The following is a 20,106-nucleotide window of genomic DNA, read 5'->3' on the forward strand; positions in this document are numbered from 1 at the left end:
TATGTTCTCTTTTAATTCCAGTTCTTGATTAAAAAGATTTTTTATCAGAAACTCTTTTCTGAATAAATCTATCTGTCCTGGCCAGGAACTTGAAACATCAAGAATAATTAAATGAACATAAGATTTTATCTCTATTTACTTAGAGGAACAGATTCCATCTTGATCAGCACCTACCTCCATATATAACTAGTAGGAGCCAACAGATGCCCATATACCTATACACAGTACACGTATGAAAGCAGTATCAAACTGAAACTACCTATATACAAGATAACTGTGCTATCTCAGGTCTAAAGATTATATGCACTGATATGATTTATGACAAAACATTGACAAGAGTAAACTCCATGTGCTTGTCATAAGTGTCACTGGTTCGGCCTACTTATCATTTATAAGTGCCTATCATGTTTGTCATATGGCATGAGACTCACCATTCCATCTTATTTATATCTCATATAAATAACTTGGTAACAAACATGAATACAATCTTTCTGGATAAGTTATGTCCTTATTATGAAGTATCCTCGATTGTGAACCTATTTGTGATACTTTGTGCTAGAAATATTGTCACTCATATTCTTAACAACTTAAGAATAATATTTCTAACAAAATATCAATGGACCTTTTCTATTACACATAAATATATTATGTAAACGGAATAGTGGAAATGCCTTTTATTAATAAAAATATGTACAAGATACATACTAAATGATATGCTCTAGGGCATACTACTAACACATAGGTGAACTTGGCGTGGACAAGCTAGAAGGACAACATCTGGTGTCCTGAAGACGCATCCGAAAGGCACAAATACACTACAACGCATCAAGAGGTTAGTGTATTTGTTCTTGATCTAATCTAGGGTTCTAAAATTAATCTGATTAATTTTAAAATCTTAAATGGCAAATACAGATCCAAAAACATATTAAAAGAGTTTTAATATGTTGTTTATCATTGAAATCAAAGAGATAAAAATAAATCTTGCATGATGCATGTGACCCTGGGTGAGAATTTTGAATTTCAATGATCTAAACTTGTGTTTTTCATGCTTCCACTCCTTCAATATCTCTCTCATTTCTCTCTCAAACTCCATTGTTGAGCTTCCAAGCTCAAAAATCCCCTTGAAATCTTCCTTATCTTCCATAGGACCTTGAGTAAAAGTTAGATAATTAAGTGTGAAAAAGAAGATTGGGAGAAAAAGAATTTAGAGAAACTTGAAGATTAAGAAGATTGAGGAGGGCACTATTAAAGGTAAGTTGTTTTAAGCTCTCTTCTTGTATGTTGATTTAAATTGAACTCAAATATGTAGGAATAATTTAAGAAAGCATGAAAAGTTATGCATAAAGTTTAATGTAAGAAATTTCGGTCAGCTTGTAAGGGTGTTGGATTTGATGGTGTTTAGTTAAACTAAACATGAATTAGAGCTTATATAATGTGGTATGTGTGGTTAGAATGATAAGTGAACTCAAATGTCATGGAATTATGATGAATTGGGAAATTAGGGTTTATGGAATTGGAGAAAATTTTGAGAATTGGCCAAATGATGTTATTGACCTTATTTGAGTTGAGAAATGGTCAGTTGTGACCATTTGTGGTATTTATGAATTGTTGGAAACAAGTTTAAATTCAGATTGGTGAGGGTCAATCTGTAGGTAGCTTGACCTAGGTCCCTTTTGGGGACTAAAACTTAAAATTTACCAACCCAATTGGTATGAGGCCAATTGGGAATGAAACTAAACACAAAATGGCACATTTTTCATTTTGGAATCATGCCCAGAAAGTGACCATAACTTAGTGAACAATTAGGCCAAATCCAGAATTGGCAAACTGACCTGTATAAAAATGACCAAATGAATAGTAGTTACGTAAATGACCATAACTTGTTCTAGGAAGGTCCAAATGACCTGAAATTTTATTGGTAGAATGCTAAGTCATAGCCCTACAACTTTCATGAAGAAAATAAACCTAAATTTTGACTATAGCCTATTTGAAAAGCCACCTGCAATCAACCCACAAAAACTGCCATTATCCAGTGAATGCCCAGAATTCTGGGTAAAACAAAATCCAGCCAGCCATGTTCAAATGGCTATAACTTAGGCTAAAAAACTCTAAATGGAGTGATTCAAAAATGAAAATAAATTTAAGACAATAAGGAACAACTTCTATGAAGAAAACTTAGCTAAATTTTCACAGCAACATGACCAATGGAACAGTACAAAACAGGACATAAAATCTGGAAAATTGAAATTTGTACTTAGGAAACCTAAAATTTGAAGGAACAACTAAAACCAAAAAAATTGATAACCAAAATGTGGTATGTGGGTATAATTGGATTTCCCATACCTATTAGTATTAGAAAGTCAACAAATTGACTTGAATAGTATTATGAATAGTAACCTCGATATGAAAATTTTCAAGAACGAAAGTTTAAGCATATTGGGGCGATAATTGAGCATGTATGAATTTAATTATTAGATTTATTGTGAGATAAGATACTGAAACACTGTCAATTGTGTGTTTCAGCTAAAAAGGACCCAAAAAATCTAAGGGACTGAGTTAAGGCTTAGAGGCGACTCACGTCAGGTTTGTGCACAATAAATTATGTATTTTTTTTTTTGTGAAAATTTGACTTGTTACGCTTTATGGAAACGCTGTATTATTTATAAATTGTGTTGCCACTTTGTGACTGAAAAAAAAAATTGATTTTTTATTGAAATTGTTAGGAATCTTTCCTAAACTATTTGAGTACATTGTTTTGAATTGATTTGTGTTCACACTTAGCATGACAGTACCACATTATTCCTCCTCCATTTATGGGATTGAGATCATTTATTTTCCTCTCTCTCTGGCTTACCAGTTGAGGTTGTAGATCAGATGAGTACTCATTAGCTAGCTAGCTACCTCCCTCATTGATTTTGATTAGTGGGGTTATAGATTGCTTAGTCGTGGTGTACAACGTGGCATTAATCGGAAATTTTATGTCATGGCTTTAAGTTGTGTATGAATTGGCAACACTGTGTTTATTAAATTATTTGACAAAAATTGTGCTATAATGAGTTTTGATAATTTGTGAAATATTTAAATTGTGATTTATCAATGAATGTTTTATGCACTACATTTCGAATTTTTATTGTGCACCACTGATTATTTTTTATACTCAGCGATAGCTTATTTTGCTGTCGCAGATAAGGGCAAGGAGAAAGCAGCAGAGTGAGCTGCTATTGAGATAGGGAACTACATTGACCTTTTAGTACAGGTATTTATTTATACCCTTATAGTTATTTTGATATAAATATTGTAATGTCATATGTATTAATGTAAAATTGAGCAGTTGTATAGTAAATTGTACTAATATTATTTTGGATCTTCTTTTTGTAAATTAAGACCTGTATATGTAAATTAAATTTTAAATGCAATGTGAATGAAATTATGAAATATTGTGAGATGACAAACTTTGATTGAATTGTGAAATTGATTTGAATTATGTTGAACTAAGTCATTTTGGTGGTTAGGAGTTGCGGAAACAGTTATTGGCAGTGTTTTTATAGGTTTTTGAAGAACTGTTTTTTCAAAATACAGATGGCATTCTGCCGAAATTTTTCTAAATTTTGAGAAAAAATACAAATGGACAAAAATTTTTACTAGTTGTTAAACTTCAATTAATTTTTTTTAATTCCTACCAAAATGCTCACCACTTCCAAAATGTAAGAAAATGGTTTTTAAAATCCCTTGTAGTGTACTTAATGAGTTATCGGTAGGTAAAGTTCGGTAGTTCATTAGGTATTCTACGGGAACATGTTATGCCTTACAGAGGGGTAAGGTGTTACAGGAGCACCTGATCTTACCTGATTTCATTACAGTTCTTGATTTACTTGTTTAAAAACTTTATCTAAGGTTTAGGCTATTTTTACTGTTTATCAAAATTTGACTAATTTGGAAATTTAAAAAATTTTAATGACAATCCAGCAGAGTGTCGGTTGTAATTTGGACTGACAGTTCTTCTGAACTTGCCAAAAACAATTTCAATAAATACTCAAATTCACAACTCAGAATCAGTCTCAAAATCTCTCATACTCAATCTCAATAAGAATCATCATGATTAGATACTTAACTCATATATCAGAATTCGTACATTTCATTATCTTACATAATTTGCCAAATAATTACATAAGTTTATCAAGTACAGGATATAAAAATAATTTACAATATATTTAGAATGAACAAAATGCATAACATGTGTAATATGAGCCCTATCTACATGCATTGCTGAGAAGCTGACAACCTTGAACTCTTCTAACACTTCTGTAGATCTGAACTCCAAAAATCTCAGTCATTGTACCTGTGCGAGGAAAACAATTCCATCGCGCTAAGCATTTCTGCTTAGTGGTGCAATAGTATAACAAGAAATAATATATACAAATAAAGAAAGAATTAAATCATAATTCGGATACTCAAGAATCAATTTAATTTGGTATGGTATTTCTAGTATCATCTATCTTATATACTAGTTTGTTCCTCTTTGGAAGTACTGTAACACCCCTAAGTTCGGTAGTGCGTTCTACTGTTCCGGTGACCAGTGTTGTCCGGACAGCTAGGATGCCTAGAACTACACTTCAATATGAGTGAGGAGACATAAAATAATGAAATACAAGAAAAGAAAATACAAGAAAAACAAAGGAAAAATAATAGCAAAGAAATGTAACCAAGTTAAGCGAGCCGAGAACCCTAGCGATGGGTGACCGCACCGGGAAGTCACGGCGTGGACCGTTGACTAGCCCTGGACTACGGGGAACCCTGGAAAACATTTTTAGGACTTAAATAGACCCTTATTGAAGAATAAATATCATTAGAAAGATCAAAGAAAAATTAAATAATTAGTACAAAGAAAAGTGAGAAATCGAAAAACAGACAAAACCCGGTGTTACCGAAAAATCGGGAATGCAACCCGAACAGGGGCATTATGATCATTTGACATCCCGAATTGTCTTTTGACCTAAATGTCTACTAAAAATAAATAATATTACACTTAGAAAATAAAATGAAAAATTAAATTGGGGGTACCTAATACAAATAGCCAAAAATGGAGTGAAAAATGTGTAAATAACACATGTAAGCTTATTATATAATTAAATTTGAGTGAGTGGGCCACTAAAGGAATAAAATAGAACATAGTGGGGCAGATGTAAGTCCACTATACCAAGCAGAAACTTCATCTTCTTCATTCCATTTAACCTAGCCGAATTGAAGAAGAAGCAAACCTCTATTGGCGTTTTCATGCAAGCTTCATCTAACCCCTCACTTCCCTTCTAAACACTTAGGTTCCTTCATAAAAAATTGTCTACACATCATAAGGAAGAGCTTGATACCAAAATCAAGAAGTTTAATCAAGGTTTAGCAAGTTCCAACCATAAGGTAAGTTTTGTATTTTTGAAGATAGCTTTGTTAAACTTTGTGTACATGTTATGGGTGTTGGGTTTGTGAAGAAAATTTTTAAGTTTGAAGAGTTATTGAGATGTTCATTTTGGACAGCCATGGAGTTATGTATTTGATGAAATATTTGTACATATATTTGATGAGAAATGATGTTGGTTATGGTGATTTAATATCCTAGTAAATTATTCCATATGTATATGGTGATTTTTGCACTTGAATGGAAATTGATGAATTGTAGGACACTTTGGTGTTGAAGAACATTTTCGGCAGCCTTGGGATTCTTGGATAAATGTATGTGTTCATGAAGGTGTTGGTAGAAATATTGACATTAAGGTTGATGGATATGTATATAGATTGATTGTGTAAAGTGTATGTAAGAACTAGTAAGGTTTAGGTGTATATGTGATTGTATTTAGACTTTGTAAATGTGAGTTTTAATTGGTGTATTAAGGATGTTTGTAATCTGCCCAAAGTGATGTTAATGTAAAGTGGAATATGGTTTTGGTAATGTACCAAAACAGAATTGGTAAGGGAAGTGAATATATAGTAAGGTAAATGTGTCATTGATGTATGTTTAAGCAAGTTAATTAAGGGCTGTATGCATTTTAGCCTATAACTTTAAATGTGTAACCTCAATTGGTATGAGACCAATTGGAGGTAAAACTAGGCACAAAATGTGCCAACTTTCATTGAGAAAGCATACCAAAATTCTGCTTGCAAGGTGATATGAAAAATGACCAATTCGGATTAGGTGCAATTGAGACCTGAAAATGTACCAATTGGGCAGCAGTTAGTGTTTAGGCCATAACTCATTCCAAACAGGTCCAATTGACCTGAAATTTTAACCATGAATAGCTAAGACCCATACCTACAAGTCTTATGAAGACACCAAAACCCAGAAATGACCAGAAGTAAGTCAAAAAGCTTGCACAAGTTCGGGTCCAAAAACTGGCCGAACCAAAGTTGACCAAATTGACCTAAAATTGACCTAATTTGATGCCATTTGACCAGCAATAGTATAATGACCATAACTTGGTCTACTTAACTCGGATTGACCTAAAATTTTCCCCCGCGTTCTATAAGACAAAGATCTACAAGTTTGTAGTTTTGACCGAAACCCGAAAACTGAGAGAACTAGGTTGTCCGGCTAGGTCAAACTAGTATCCCAGAATCTAGCAAGTTGCATTAAAATGCACTAAACAAGGAAATGAGTTTGGTAAACGTACCAACCCTAAAACCCTATTGAATGTGACATATTAAGGACACAAAAACCTAAATTACCTAAAACGCATCGAGGGTCGGTATATTAGGTGATTGAGCAAATAATAGTCTTCAGTGAATTACTTATCGAACATTATCGTTAGAGACAGTTTAATTTAGTACTGAAACACTTCAAATTGTGTTTCTCAGTTACCAAAGACTCAGGAAAAGGGAAGAAAATACTGAGTCCAGAGCTGGAGACAGTTATTAGAGGTTTGTGCACAACAACTATTTCTTTTGAATTTTTCAATTGAAATGAATTATGACTATTTGTACATTATTGTTTTAAATTGTGGAAATGTGTTTGAATGGATATTTATTGCTTGAAAAGCATTGTAAATGGTTTGAAACTGTGTAAAATTGTTTGAATGATATTGATGGATACTTATTGATTGAAAAACATTGGAAATGGTTTGAAACCACAGCTATCATGTACATTGATTGTATTCCTCGCTAGCTTGTCTAGTGGGATGAATTGAATTCCCTCTCTGGCTGAAGTGTTGAGGTGTGTGCCTGTTGAGGACGAATAGAATGAGTACTCATATTTTTGCTAGCTAGCTATGTTATTCCTCATTAGTCATTGACTTTTGGGATGAATTGAATACCTCATTAGCTATCGGCTTTTTGGGATGAATTGAACTTGGGAACATGATTAAGCTGTGTGTGATTTATTGATTTGTATTGTGAGATTGTGAAATGAATTTAAACTCTTATTGACATTTACTGTCTTTTGAATTCAACCATGATCTGACTTATTGAAATTTATTGTGATATTGAGAAATGGAGTTTAAATTCTGGTTGACAATTATTGTCTTGAACTTAACTATGGTTTTACGTATCCACTATTTACATGACTTATGAATTGTGATTTAAATTATATTTGGTTAATGTTGTGCACCACTGAGACATCGTCTTAGCGATAGCTTTTTATTGCTGTCGCAGGTAGACAGACAGACAGGGCAGCAGACTAAGCTGCTAGTACCTCCAGCGAGAGACTACCGGGTATAATGAGTATACCAATATTTTGTATTTTGTAATGTAATGATGTTCACTGTATGTACATATTGTTGTTGGTTTTGAGCAGTTGTAAATTAAAATTGTACATTGAGTTGTAAAGTAAATTATGAGATATTTTGACTTGTAAAAGTTGTATTATATTTTCTCTATCTCAGTCCTTGAAAAATTACTGTGAATTTGACTTGAGAAATGTGTTGGGTTGAGAAAAATGTTGAAGTTGAGATTTGGAAATTTATTGAAGTGCTTTTTACAGGTTTTCTGAAGAACTGTTTTATCCAAAATACAGATGGCACTCTGCCAAAACTTTTACAGAAATTCCAAATAAGTCAAATGTGTCAGTTCTATTACTTCAGTTCAAAAACGTTTTTAGCACCTGTAAATAGTGCTCACCACTGTAAAAGAAGTAAGAAAAGTTTTTAAAATCCCTTGTAGTGTATTTAATGGGTTATCAGTAGACGGAGTTGGTAATTCATTAGGTATACTACGGGATCATGTTATGCCTTACAGAGGGGTAGGGTGTGACAAGTACTAAGTTATAACCTTTCAGTAAATATACGCAGTATGCAAATTATTCTAACTATATTGTCTTTTAAGTCTCTATGGTTCTGCAAATTATATTTTTGTTGTGTTTCTATTGCTAATCTCTTTTACTCATTTCATTCAATACTTAATTTCATTGTATTGAAATTTCATTATACTTAAATTAATTGCCTGAATGAAATAATGTTTTAATTGACTGCCCATGTAGCCTATACACTGACCAGACTGGATAAACGGATATACTAGCACTGGGTACCTAGTACCTCGGGTCGCCACACCGTCGGTCACAAAGTATCACCCGATGTGCAAATAGTGTGGCTAAAAAGCCATATAATCAATCAGTAAGGCAATAAGCCAAGTGCCATAACATAATCGGTATATCCATAGGCTATTAAAATCACAGTGTGGCATAATAAACCATAAAACACAATATGGCATAAAGCCATTTATAGAACAGCTATCAGAATCCTATTGGCATGCCAACTTATCCAAACTAGTCAACTAGGCAATACTAGGGCATTTACAAACTTAAATATTTAATTCTTTATTTTTAGGGTTTATAGGTCATTATGCCTTTCACTGGTCAACAAAATTATTGACCTTTTTATGCATCATGGATAGGTTGATTCTAGTATCAACATGTCACAATTATTTAGTAGATCATCAGACAGATCACATTTCCTATCAATTGTTCTGAAGTACCATTGTGCTCAAAGGATTTTTCTTGTCTCTGATAATAAGGATTAATGTCCCATTCATACATTCATGTAATTTATTAAGTCATTATGTTTCTTATTCACATTATTAGTCAAACATAAATGTTGACTTTTCCACACTGAACATATATGTTGGTTCTAGTTCCATTAGGATTCCTCATTTTGAGTTTATACTCATTGGCATTGATTTCCAAACATAATTCAATGCTAATTATATATGATTCCAAATTTTCAAATTTCATGGCCAATGGTTACTGTTCCATTGGGTCAGGCTATATGGTGAAATTAGTAAAATTCTCTTCATCAAATTGTTTCTTATTGTGTCTTTTTAATTCTCTTTTTAAATAACTCCATTTTGAGTTGTATAACTCGAGTTATGGTCAATTAACCATAACTAGGTCAAATCTGAATTTTAGTTCCCTTAGTAGTCATTTTGATTTTGGACTTTACTAATTTATTTGGACTGCTTATAATGACACTTAGCCCTAGTGTGCTTCATAGGATTTGTTGCCCTATGTCTTATTGTCATTTAGAAATTTTACTTGTAATTTGTCATGTCTTATAGAATTATTTATAGTCAAATTGTTGACTTGGACTCAAAGGTCCAATATTGGCATGGTCCTCAATTAGGTCAATGGCTTTGACCTTAAATTCTGGCCTTATATATTTATAACTTAAGGAAGTTGCCTAAAACAAAGTTTTAGGTCTCTTTCTTAGCTTTCTAGATTGGTATGGCTAATTACATTTGGATACTTCTTGTGGGAGATATGCCTATTTGAATTTTCTGGACTAAATGGTCAATTATACCAATTCCATATTTAGTGTGCTAAATAGGTCTAGCTAAATGTCCTATTTCCATTGATTTTTAGCTTCTAGTCAAAGGGGCAAATTTGTAGCTCTATATCTTATTGAACTTTTGGCACTGATTTCAGGTCATTCTGAGTTGTATAGACCAAAATATGGTCAATTTACTAAAGCTGGACAGATTGCATTTTCAATGCAACTTTAGGTCATTTTTAAGTCAAGTTCAATTCTGGCATATTTAGTACCCTAATTTGGGCAAGCCATTTAACTTGGTTCTAGTCATTTCTGGGCTTTGGTGTCTTCATAAGAGTTGTAGCTTTATGTCTAGTCTTTCCATTGATATAAATTTCAGGTCATTTGGACCTATTTTGAGTGAGTTATAGCCAAATGAGTGACTATTGTTCATATGGTCAAATTCTGTGTTGCAATGGTTCTGGACAGTTTTGATAGCTCGACTTGTGCAAACAATTTGACTTAGTAAATGGCATTTCTGGGTTCTATAATCTTCACCAAAGTTGTAGCTCTATGTCTAAGCTTTCCAACAATATAAATTTCAGGTCATTTGGAGTTGTCTAGATCAAGATATGGTCATTTTACTATGGCTGGTCAAGTTACACTTTTTAAGTCAAAGTCAATTCGGCCAGTTTTTGTAACTCAACTTGGGCAATCAATTTGACTTACTTAATGGCATTTCTGGGCTTGGTGGTCTCTACCAAAGTTGTAGCCCTATGTCTAAGCTTTCCAACGGTATAAATTTCAGGTCATTTGGACCTGTTTTCACTGAGTTATGGCCAATTTTGTGAATACTGTTCATATGGTTAAATTTAGTGTTTACACATTACCAAATCCGGATTAGGTCCATTTTATGGTCACTTTCCGGATAGAATTTTAACAATGTTTCTACATGAAAGTTGGCATATTTTGTGTCTAGATTGGCTTCATACCAATTGGGGTCACACAATTAGGGTTATAGCTCCAAAGAATACTGCCCTTATATAATTCTTAAATACCAATCAACTACATATTCAATACCTTAGCTCCCCATACATAAATTCTGGATTGGTAACATACTAACATCATTCTTCACATCTCATTATGGTCAATTGGAATAGTATATACAAATCCTCAACATACCAAATACTAACCTAATTCACAAAGTCAACATTAACATATTATCCACATAAAAACACCCAACAATTACATATAATTCCAACAATAATTTAAATACACTTTCATTAATCCATTAGTACCATAATTCATCAAGTAAATTCATGAAATCAAGCACTCTTCATTGAACCTCAAGGCTGCCCAAAAACCACCATTGGCCAAAGTTTTCCACAATTTCTTTCAAACCCCAATTCTAAAGCTCATTCACACATACACATGAAATTAATTCACTAACACATCAAATTACTTTAATTAACCTTATTTCCCATCAAATTCATGTAAGAATAAACCAATTACCTTTCACTTCCATGGCTGTCCAAAGTTGAATATATAAATAACTCATCAAATCCTTCAAATTTCTTCACCATTCAACTCATCTCAACCTTAATACAAACTTTAATGAAGCAAGGGATGAAAAACTAGCACTAACCTTTTATGGAGCTTGATCAAACTTCATCAAATGCTGCCCCTTTTGCTCCCTGTGTGTTGCCCATGATGTATAGAACAACTTTAGTGAAGAAACTTAGAGGAAAAAATGGCTTGATCATGGCTTTATGAAGCTTGCTTCATGGACGTCCATGGATGAACTTGGGAAAGAAAATCAAATTCGGCAATGGTGATGAAGGAGTGAAGAAGATGAAATGATTTAGTGGAAAATGCTATCCACTTATGGTTTTGTACCCCACTAACCATTTAAGTAATAGTTAAAATAATTAAATTTTCATAATTCTAATTATAGCCCCATATTTCTTTTAATTACATTTCATTTATAATTTCATTTTTCATGGGATTTTTAAAGTTGAATTCCACTTATATTTAATGGATATTGAGGTCAAAAGGCAACTCTAGGTGTCAAATGACCAAAATACCCCTCTTCGGGTTGCATTTCGAATTTTTCGATGCTACCAATTTACTCCTTGTACCTCCGATTCCTTAAATTTGTTTGTTTTTGTTTATACTGACTTACTAAATTTTCTTTGATATTTCCAATGTCAATTACACCTTAGTAGACCTTTAATTATGTCCCGAAAATATTGCTCGAGTTCCCTACGGTCCAAGGCTAGTCAACTGTCCTCGCCGTAACTTCCTGGTGCGGTCACCCATCGCTACGGTTTCGACTCGTTTAACTTAATCACATTTCATCTCTTTTATTTTCTCTTAATTTTTCTTATATTTTCTTACCATGTATTCCATCATTTTATGTCTTCTCACTATCACCAAAATGTAATTATAGACTTTTTGGCTATCTCAGATTCGATCGGCCCACATTTTGGTTATCTCACTTTGGTCACTGTCCTTTTGGCTGTCCCGGACAGACATCACCGTCGATCTGATGGAATGTACCACTACGTAAGTGAGGATGTTAAACTCCTGGTGGCTGGCACTGTAAAAGTCGAAGATGGCATTGAACTCATCTATGTTCATCACCCGGTCAACACCAAGTAGGTGAAATTCAATTATGCCTCTATCTTCTCTGTCTGTAGGCCATAAGGTGGCCTTGAAACTGCCCAAAAACTCCAATGTGGTGTCTCGGTATGCTGGGAACTAGAGTTGGGCTAACTTTGTCTACTCGATGCTATTGAGTAGCCCGTTAATCTCATCCTGCAGCCCGATTTGCTCCAGCAGTGCAAAATCCATGTATTTTGTGGAGCTTATTTTCTGGGTGTGAAGCCGAGTGCACATTGCCTTATGGGAATCATCACAAAATCCCTAAGGAATGGAGATTTCTGGTTGAGGAGCTGCTTGTGGTTGGGGTTACGATGGAGGATGGGCTGGTTGAGAGGGTTGAGGAGAGGCTGCCCTTGTTCTTAGACGTTGAGGTGTCGGCTGAGAAGGAGCCCTCTATGACTTGGGGAAGAGCCCATTCTTCACGCAGATCACTTTGTAGAAGCCGTTGATGAGTTTCTGGGAAGGAGAAGAGTAAGGTTTGGTGAAGGGAGAAGAGATTTGAGGGGTTTTTGTAGACTAGGAGGGGTGGAGATGAAGGGTTTTGCCTTTATGAATGGGTTTAAAGCGAGGGGTGCATTTAAAGAGCCATTAGGACTCTTCATTTCATGTGTTTCGCACCCCAGGAGTTGCATTTGTGACATGATACATGGGTCGTGTATCACTATACGGGTTCCAACATGCAGGGCTGTGCAAATTTCTACCTGAAAATTTCAAATTCTATCATAGTACACGGCATGTGTAAATGAAGCTCTGGGACCCATGCAACTTGCTGCCTCTCGAGTTGCTTTGCTGGACATGTTACACGGCCCGTGTCAAGTACAAAGAGGACCCATGTAACTTTCTGTCTTCAAGCTATTCTGCTAGCAACATTACAAGGTCCGTATAAATTGAGCTATGGACCCGTGTAACTTTCTTTCTCCCTTAGAGTTGAAAAATTGTAAGAAATTTATGGACTTTCAAAAAGTTACACGGGGCGTGTGAAACTAGTACATAACCTGTGTAATTTTTTTATTTTCCAAATTTTTCTCAAATGAAAAATTTTATCATCACAACACATGAAATGGATGCAAAGGTTAGCAATAGAGCTACTTCCATGGTTTTGTCTAATTTTCTCTTTTGTGGTTTTGACTCGATGATTCCTCTCCTCTCTTGTTCTCTACTCCCCTTTTTCTTTTTCAGAAGGTCCTACAAAATGAAATACTAATGAGTATGAAACAAAAAATCAATATGAAGGAGGAAAAAAACAAAAAGAAAAGTTTAGAAAAATTTTAGGTTACCTCCCAAAAAGCGTTGTTTATAGTCTTTAGCTGGACTTTGTTTATTTATGGTCTATCAGTAGGATGGTCGAGGGTGCAATTGACTCCCATTTCTATGGGTTCTCCCTGAAAGTAAGGCTTCAGCCTCTACCCATTAACCTTAAATGCTCCTAAGGTTTTGCTCCACACTTCTACTGCTCCATGTGGAAAAACTTGAGTGACCTTAAAAGGTCCAAACCATCTTGATTTCAGCTTCCTTGGAAAGAGTTGAATCTAGAGTTGAATAATAGGACAAGATCTCATTCTTTTATTTCTTTCCTTACTATGCACCTGTCATGCCATCTTTTGGTTTTATCCTTGAAGATTTTGGTATTTTTGTATGCATCTGGTCGGATTTCTTCCAACTCATTCAGTTGTAGGAGCTTTTTTTCACCAGCAGCTTTGAGGTCAAAGTTTAGGATCTGAATTGCGCAGTAAGCTTTATCCTCAAGTTCAACAGGGAGATGGCATAATTTTCCATAAACCAGTCGGAAGGGTGTTGTGCCAATTGGGGTTTTATATGCAGTGCGGTATGCCCATAATGCATCATCCAACTTTATGCACCAGTTCTTCCTAGATCTGTTTATAGTTTTCTCTAGAATCCGCTTCAGTTCCCTATTTGAGATTTCTACTTGGCCGCTGGTTTGAGGATGATAAGGTGTGGCCACCTTGTGAGTCACTCCATACTTTTTCAATAGTGTTTCGAATTATTAGTTGCAGAAGTGACTTCCTCCATCGCTGATTATTGCTGGTGGTGTACCAAATCTTGTGAAGATATTCTTCTTAAGGAACCTTGTGACCACTATAGCATCATTGGTTGGTGTGGCTATTGCTTCTAACCATTTTGACACATAATCAACACCAACCAGAATATACTTATTTCCATGGGAAGAGGGGAATGGGCCCATGAAGTCTATCCCCCATGCATTAAACAATTCTACCTCAAGTATACCATGCAATGGTATTTCATTCCTATTTAAAGTGTTACCTATTCTTTGGCATTGATCACAAGCTACAACAAAGGATCTCACATCTTTAAATAAATGTGGCTAGTAAAATCCTGCTTGCAAGATATTGGCTACTGTTTTTGAAGTGCAAAATGTCCTCTATATAGTGATGAATGGCAGTGATGAAGGATATTTTCCATATCTTCCTCTGGTATGCATCTTCTTATCAGCCCATAATTACATTTCTTATACAGTAGAGGTTTCTCCCATGTGTAATATCTCACATCATGTAGGAATTTCTTCCTTTGCTAATAAGTCATGTTTGGAGGCAATACCCTGCATACAAGAAAATTAACAAAGTCAGCATACCATGGAGTCTGGGAGAATGTTAGTAGTTGCTCATCAGGAAATGAGTCATCAATTGGCAAATCCTTGAAGTCTCCTGTGTACTCCAATTTCAGCATGGAAAGTTGGTCAGCCACTATATTTTCGGATTCCTTTTTATCCTTAATTTCAAGGTCAAATTCTTATAGGAGTAGAATCCATCAAATCAACCTTGGTTTTGCTTCCTTCTTGTTCAAAAGGTATTGGATTGCAGCATGATCTGTGAATTCAATGACTTTTGACCCAATTAGGTATGATCTGAATTTGTCCATTACAAACACCACTGCTAAGAATTCCTTCTCTGTGGCAGCATAATTGATTTGCGCATCATTGAGTGTCTTGCTAGCATAATAAATGGCATGGAGCTTTTTATCTTTTCTTTGCCCGAGCACTACTCCAACTGCAAAGTCACTCACATCACACATCACCTCGAATGGTAGCTCCCAATTTAGTAGCTGCATTATTAGTGCTGAGATCAGGGCTTCTTTGATCTTGTTAAAGAAATAAGGCAATTTTCATCAAAATGAAAGGGAACATCTTGACTCAACAGGTTGTTACGTGGCTTAGCTATTTTGAAAAAATCTTTAATGAATCTTCTGTAGAAGCCTGCATGTCCCAAAAAGCTTCGCACTCCCTTGACTGATGTTGGTGGTGACATGTTTTCAATGATCTCAATTTTTGCCTTATCAATCTCAATTCCTCTTTCTGATATCAAATGTCCCAGAACTATACCTTCCCTTACCATGAAGTGGCATTTTTGCCAATTTAGGAACAGGTTTGATTCTTCACATCTTTTTAACACCTTAGATAAATTAGCTAGGCAATCATCAAAAGTAGTTCCATAGATAGAAAAATCATCCATAAAAACTTCCACGATATTTTCAATATAATTAGAAAAAATAGCCATCGTGCATCTTTGAAAGGTAGCAGGGGCATTACAAAGATTAAAAGGCATTCTCCTATATGCAAATGTTCCATAAGGGCAAGTGAATGTGGTCTTTTCTTGGTCTTCTGGGTGAATGGGAATTTGGAAGAATCCCGAATACCCATCTAGATAACAGAAATAAAAGTGTTTTGCTAACTTTTATAACATTTGGTCGATGAAATGGAGAGGAAAATGGTCTTTTCTAATAGCACTATTCAATTTCCTATAATCTATGCACATTCGCCAAACAGTGACTACCCTAATAGGGATTAGTTTATTATTTGCATTTTGGATAACAGTTGTCCCACCCTTCTTAGGAACTACATGTACTGGACTAACCCATTTACTATCAGAAATTGGATATATGATACTTGCATCTAATAGTTTTAAAATTTCTTTCTTGACTACTTCTTTCATGTTTGGGTTAAGTCTTCTTTGGTGCTCGATAGTGGGTTTACTGTATTCTTCCATGGGTATCTATGCATGCAAATCGAGGGGTTGATTCCTTTCAGGTCTTCTATTTTATACCCTATGGCCTTGTTATGGATCCTCAGTTCTCTTAACAAATTTTCCTCTTCTAACATAGACAGGCTAGCATTTATTATAACAGGATATTTAGAGTTTGAGTCCAAAAATGCATACCTTAGTGAGGATGGGAAAGGTTTAAGCTCTACCTGTTTGGCATTTTCCTGGAGCTTGATCTTGGGTTGTTCCTCCTTTAACTCCTCCATCTCGGAGGCTTGAGCTAGGGGTGGTAGGGGTGGATGAGCTGCTAACTATTGTACACAATCTGTTATTTCTGTGTTTTATCATTCACTGTGTGGCTGTGCACAATACATGCTTCAAGAGGATCTTTAGGATGTGTCTTATGAAATTCCTCTTCAACTTGTTTGTCAATTATGTTAACCTTGAAGCATTCATCAAGTTCGAATTTGTGTTTCATTGTGTCAAACAAGTTGAATTCCACTTCTTCTTCTCCTACCTTGAGGGTTAGTAGCCCATTTTTTACGTCTATGATGGCTCCGACAATTGCCAAGAATGGTCTTCCCAAGATGATAGGGATCTGAACATCTTCTTCCATTTCAAGGACAACAAAGTCTATTGGAATGAAGAATTTGCCCACTTTCATAGGGATGTTCTCAAGTATGCCCACTAGATATTTAACAGATCAATCAGCCAATTACAATGAGTGTCACACCCTACCCCTCTGTAAGGCATAACATGATCCCGTAGTATACCTAATGAATTACCAACTCCGTCTACTGATAATCCATTAAATACACTACAAGGGATTTTAAAAACTTTTCTTACTTCTTTTACAGTGGTGAGCACTATTTACAGGTGTGAAAGACTTTGGTGAACTGAAGTGAAACAACTAACTCATTTGATTTATTTGGAATATCTGCAAAAGTTTTGGCAAGGTGCCATTTGTATTTTGGACAAAACAGTTCTTCAGAAAATCTGAAAAAAACACTTCAATATATTTTCAAATCTCAACTCCAACATTTTTATCAACACAACACATTTCTCAAGTCAAATCCACAGTGATTTTCAAAGACTAAGATACAAAGATATAACACAATTTTTACAAGCCAAATAACTCATAATTATTTTACAACTTTACTGTACAACTTAAATTTACAACTGCTCAAAACCAAGAACAAAATATACATACAGTGAATATACATTCTGATTACAAAATGCCACATGTGGTATACTCACTATACCCAAAAATCTCTCATCATTGGCGATACTAGCGGCCTATTTCTTTGCCTGTCTCTCTACCTGCGACAGCAATAAAAAGCTATCGCTGAGACAATGTCTCAGTGGTGCACAACATTTACCAAATACAAATTTTAATCATAATTCATAAATCATATCAATAGTGGATACTTAAAACCATAGTTAAATTCAAGACAATAAATGTCAACAAGAATTTAAACTCCATTTGTTAATATCACAAAAATTTTCAATAAGTCAGATCATAGTTGAATTCAATAGATGATATGTCAATAAGAGTTTAAATCAATTTCACAATCTCACAATACATAATAACACAATTCGATCAAATAACTGAAGAATACAGTGTTGCCAATCTATAACACAATTTAGGCCATGACACAATTTTTCCATATATGCCGTGTTGTATACCACGACAAGACATGCTCACCCCAATAATCGAAATCAATGAGGGAGGAAGCTAGCTATATACTGTGAACTCATCCATACTCACCTCGGTGGGAAGTCAAAGAGGAGGAACATAATCATACTCACCCCTGCACTAATAAGTCAAAGAGGAAGGAATAATCACACTCACCCCATTAATGGAGGAGGAACATATTATCAGTGTCATGCCAATTGTGAGTCAAAACAATTCCAAACATTTTATTCAAATGATCCGTAAGAATCCAATAAATTTCCAAAGTTATAATTTCATTCACAAAATGGCAACACAATTCGTAATTCACTTCAATTTCCACAAAAACCATTTACAGTGCTTTTCAATCAATAAGTATCCATCAAATACCATTCAAACAATTTTTCACAGTTTCAAACCATTCACAATGTTTTTCAATCAATAAGTGTCCACCAAACACATTTCCACAATTTAAAACAATAATATACAAATAGTCATAATTTATTTCAATTGAAAAATTCAAAAGAAATAGCCGTTGTGCACAAACCTCTGATATTTGTCTCCTGGTCTTGACTCAGTATTTCTTTCCCTTTTGCTGAGTCCTTGTTAACTGAGAAACACAATTTGAAGTGTTTCAGTGCTAAATTAAACTGTCTCTATCGATGGTGTTTGGTAAATAATGCACTGAACTCAATTATTCACTTAGTCACCTAATATACCGACCCTCATTGCGTTTTAGGTAAATTAGGTTTTAGTGTCGTTAATATGTCACATTCGATAAGGTTTTAGATTTGGTATGTTTTACCAAAGTCACTTCCTTGCTTAGTGCATTTTAATGCAAATTCTTTGGATTCCTAACACCGGTTTGACCTAACAGACGATCTAGTTCCCTCGGTTTTCGGGTCTCGGTCGAAACTACAAACTTGTAGATCTAGGTCTTATTGCACGCGGGGCAAAATTTCAGGTCAATCCGAGTTAAGTAGACCAAGTTATGGTCATTATACTATTGCTGGTCAAATGGTACCATTTTAGGTCAATTTTAGGTCAATTTGGTCAACTCTGGTTCGGCCAGTTTTTGGACCCGAACTTGTGCAAGCTTTTTGACTTGCTTATGGTCATTTCTGGGCTTTGGTGTCTTCATAAGACTTGTAGGTATGGGTCTTAACTATTCATGGTTAAACTTTCAGGTCAATTGGACCTGTTTTGAGTGAGTTATGGCCTAAATACTCACTGCTGCCCAAATGGTCAGTTTTTAGGTCTCAAGTGTACCTAATCCGAATTGGTCATTTTTCACATCAACTTGCAAGCAGAATTTTGGTATGGTTTCTCAATGAAAGTTGGCACATTTTGTGCCTAGTTTCACCTCAAATTGGTCTCATACCAATTGAGGTTACACATTTCAGGTTATGGGCTAAAATGTACACTGCCCTCAATATGTATTTCACACCCCACTTCAAACACACATATACCTTGCAATTTGGTTCACTTCCCTACCAATCTGTTTTGGTGCATTAACCACAGTATAATCTACTTTACATTAACATTATTTTGGGCAGATTACCATTTTTAATGAAGCCACTTAGGTGATTGGAGGTGAAATGAAGGTGGTTAATGGAGCTTTTTCAATTTGCGGCCATGGAGGTTTTTGGAGAATTTCATACGGCCATGGCAATTCCCAAGCTTGAAGATGAAATGGCAGATTGTATAATGGGTGTACACCTGCCCCTTTAGTCCTTAATTAATTCCCTAGTGGTCCACTCACCACATTTAAATCATATTATAAGCTTAAAGTGCTAATTACACAATTTTCACTCAACTTTTGGTTATTTGCATTAGGTACCACTAAACTAATTTTTCATTTTATTTTCTAAGTGTAATATTATTTATTTTTAATGGACATTTAGGTCAAAAGACACTTCGGGATGTCAATTGACCATAATGCCCCTGTTCGGGTGGCTTTCCCGATTTTTCGGTATTACCGGGTTTTGTCTGTTTTTCGATTTCTCACTTTTCTTTGTACTAATTATTTAAT

Source organism: Hevea brasiliensis, chromosome 9, assembly GCF_030052815.1.
Source record: "Hevea brasiliensis isolate MT/VB/25A 57/8 chromosome 9, ASM3005281v1, whole genome shotgun sequence".
Lineage (NCBI taxonomy): Eukaryota > Viridiplantae > Streptophyta > Magnoliopsida > Malpighiales > Euphorbiaceae > Hevea > Hevea brasiliensis.